This window comes from Staurois parvus, unplaced genomic scaffold (genome assembly GCF_062004578.1).
Source record: "Staurois parvus isolate SC_StPar_1 unplaced genomic scaffold, SC_StPar_1.0 ptg001386l, whole genome shotgun sequence".
NCBI lineage: Eukaryota > Metazoa > Chordata > Amphibia > Anura > Ranidae > Staurois > Staurois parvus.
In genome coordinates this window covers 495931-499995 of record NW_028319182.1, presented here as the reverse complement: position 1 = coordinate 499995, position 4065 = coordinate 495931, and positions in this window count along the sequence as shown.

Genomic DNA, 4065 nt, shown 5'->3' with positions numbered 1-4065 from the left:
GCAGGAGCATTCTCAGAGTGTGCTGATATCATCGACTGGTAATTGCTCTTGTTTTGTTTGTTCATATTTTGTTGTATATATTTGCACTTGTTTATACCATTTATTGATTATATGTTTTTGGTTTGTTTTTGTTTTCTTTTTTCTTTCATTCATTGTAGATGCTCATGTTTTGCCCTCTTTCCCTAAAGAAGTGGGTTTCGTCCCACAAAACGCGTTGGAATCTGTAACGCAAAGCATTTCTCATGGTTTCAAGTGGATACTGTAATACCGGTTTCATCAACACCTATTATGTCCTGTGGTGGGGTGTTTTCTGTCTGTTTATGTATATATTTCCACTGATAACCATTTACCATTCCATATACCATCTGTATAGTTCAGTCTACCTTGCTCTAAGTTAGTGGCTGTAGTTCGCTGTTGCCGATGGCCGTTCCTTACGTCTTGGGCAGCGACCCTCACCTACTATAGCCACCCCTTGCTGATTGTAATCATATGCCTTTTTGTATCTATGTCTGACTGTACGCCTTTTGTATCTATGTCTGACTGTACGCCTTTTGTATCTATGTCTGACTGTACGCCTTTTGTATCTATGTCTGACTGTACGCCTTTTGTATCTATGTCTGACTGTACGCCTTTTGTAGCTATGTCTGACTGTACGCCTTTTGTATCTATGTCTGACTGTACGCCTTTTGTATCTATGTCTGACTGTACGCCTTTTGTGTCTATGTCTGACTGTACGCCTTTTGTATCTATGTCTGACTGTACGTCTATTGTATCTATGTCTGACTGTACGCCTTTTGTGTCTATGTATGACTGTACGCCTTTTGTGTCTATGTATGACTGTACGCCTTTTGTGTCTATGTCTGACTGTACGCCTTTTGTGTCTATGTATGACTGTACGCCTTTTGTGTCTATGTCTGACTGTACGCCTTTTGTGTCTATCTGACTGTACGCCTTTTGTGTCTATGGCTGACTGTACGCCTTTTGTGTCTATCTGACTGTACGCCTTTTGTGTCTATGGCTGACTGTACGCCTTTTGTGTCTATCTGACTGTACGCCTTTTGTGTCTCTGTCTGACTGTACGCCTTTTGTGTCTATGTCTGACTGTACGCCTTTTGTGTCTCTGTCTGACTGTACGCCTTTTGTATCTATGTCTGACTGTACGCCTTTTGTGTCTATGTATGACTGTACGCCTTTTGTGTCTATGTATGACTGTACGCCTTTTGTGTCTATGTCTGACTGTACGCCTTTTGTGTCTCTGTCTGACTGTACGCCTTTTGTGTCTATGTATGACTGTACGCCTTTTGTGTCTATGTCTGACTGTACGCCTTTTGTGTCTATCTGACTGTACGCCTTTTGTGTCTATGGCTGACTGTACGCCTTTTGTGTCTATCTGACTGTACGCCTTTTGTGTCTATGGCTGACTGTACGCCTTTTGTGTCTATCTGACTGTTCGCCTTTTGTGTCTCTGTCTGACTGTACGCCTTTTGTGTCTCTGTCTGACTGTACGCCTTTTGTGTCTCTGTCTGACTGTACGCCTTTTGTATCTATGTCTGACTGTACGCCTTTTGTGTCTCTGTCTGACTGTACGCCTTTTGTATCTATGTCTGACTGTACGCCTTTTGTATCTATGTCTGACTGTACGCCTTTTGTGTCTATGTCTGACTGTACGCCTTTTGTGTCTCTGTCTGACTGTACGCCTTTTGTGTCTATGTCTGACTGTACGCCTTTTGTATCTCTGTCTGACTGTACGCCTTTTGTGTCTATGTCTGACTGTACGCCTTTTGTGTCTATGTCTGACTGTACGCCTTTTGTGTCTATGTCTGACTGTATGCCTTTTGTGTCTATGTCTGACTGTACGCCTTTTGTGTCTATGTCTGACTGTACGCCTTTTGTGTCTATGTCTGACTGTACGCCTTTTGTATCTATGTCTGACTGTATGCCTTTTGTGTCTATCTGACTGTACGCCTTTTGTGTCTATGTCTGACTGTACGCTTTTTGTGTCTATCTGACTGTACGCCTTTTGTGTCTATCTGACTGTACGCCTTTTGTGTCTATGTCTGACTGTACGCCTTTTGTGTCTATGTCTGACTGTACGCCTTTTGTATCTATGTCTGACTGTACGCCTTTTGTGTCTATCTGACTGTACGCCTTTTGTGTCTATGTCTGACTGTACGCCTTTTGTGTCTATGTCTGACTGTACGCCTTTTGTATCTATGTCTGACTGTACGCCTTTTGTGTCTATGTATGACTGTACGCCTTTTGTATCTATATCTGACTGTACGCCTTTTGTGTCTATGTTTGACTGTACGCCTTTTGTATCTATGTCTGACTGTACGCCTTTTGTGTCTATGTCTGACTGTATGCCTTTTGTGTCTATCTGACTGTACGCCTTTTGTGTCTATGTCTGACTGTACGCCTTTTGTGTCTATCTGACTGTACGCCTTTTGTGTCTATGTCTGACTGTACGCCTTTTGTGTCTATCTGACTGTACGCCTTTTGTGTCTATGTCTGACTGTACGCCTTTATATGTCTATGTCTGACTGTATGCCTTTTGTGTCTATCTGACTGTACGCCTTTTGTGTCTATGTCTGACTGTACGCCTTTTGTGTCTATCTGACTGTACACCTTTTGTGTCTATGTCTGATTGTATGCCTTTTGTGTCTATGTCTGACTGTATGCCTTTTGTATCTATGTCTGACTGTACGCCTTTTGTGTCTATGTCTGACTGTACGCCTTTTGTGTCTCTGTCTGACTGTACGCCTTTTGTGTCTATGTCTGACTGTATGCCTTTTGTGTCTCTGTCTGACTGTACGCCTTTTGTGTCTCTGTCTGACTGTACGCCTTTTGTGTCTCTGTCTGACTGTACGCCTTTTATATCTATGTCTGACTGTACGCCTTTTGTATCCATGTCTGACTGTACGCCTTTTGTATCCATGTCTGACTGTACGCCTTTTGTATCCATGTCTGACTGTACGCCTTTTGTGTCTATGTCTGACTGTACGCCTTTTGTATCCATGTCTGACTGTACGCCTTTTGTATCCATGTCTGACTGTACGCCTTTTGTATCTATGTCTGACTGTACGCCTTTTGTGTCTCTGTCTGACTGTACGCCTTTTGTGTCTATGTCTGACTGTACGCCTTTTGTGTCTATGTCTGACAGTAAGCCTTTTGTGTCTATGTCTGACTGTACGCCTTTTGTGTCTATGTCTGACTGTACGCCTTTTGTGTCTCTGTCTGACTGTACGCCTTTTGTGTCTATGTCTGACTGTATGCCTTTTGTGTCTATGTATGACTGTACGCCTTTTGTATCTATGTCTGACTGTACGCCTTTTGTGTCTATGTCTGACTGTACGCCTTTTGTATCTATGTCTGACTGTATGCCTTTTGTGTCTGTCTGACTGTACGCCTTTTGTGTCTATGTCTGACTGTACGCCTTTTGTATCTATGTCTGACTGTACGTCTTTTGTGTCTATGTCAGACTGTATGCCTTTTGTGTCTATCTGACTGTACGCCTTTTGTGTCTATGTCTGACTGTACGCCTTTTGTGTCTATCTGACTGTACGCCTTTTGTGTCTATGTCTGACTGTACGCCTTTATATGTCTATGTCTGACTGTACGCCTTTTGTGTCTATGTCTGACTGTACGCCTTTTGTGTCTATCTGACTGTACGCCTTTTGTGTCTATGTCTGATTGTATGCCTTTTGTGTCTATGTCTGACTGTATGCCTTTTGTATCTATGTCTGACTGTACGCCTTTTGTGTCTATGTCTGACTGTACGCCTTTTGTGTCTCTGTCTGACTGTACGCCTTTTGTGTCTATGTCTGACTGTACGCCTTTTGTGTCTCTGTCTGACTGTACGCCTTTTGTGTCTCTGTCTGACTGTACGCCTTTTGTATCTATGTCTGACTGTATGCCTTTTGTGTCTATGTCTGACTGTACGCCTTTTGTATCTATGTCTGACTGTATGCCTTTTGTGTCTGTCTGACTGTACGCCTTTTGTGTCTATGTCTGACTGTACGCCTTTTGTGTCTGTCTGACTGTATGCCTTTTGTGTCTATGTCTGAC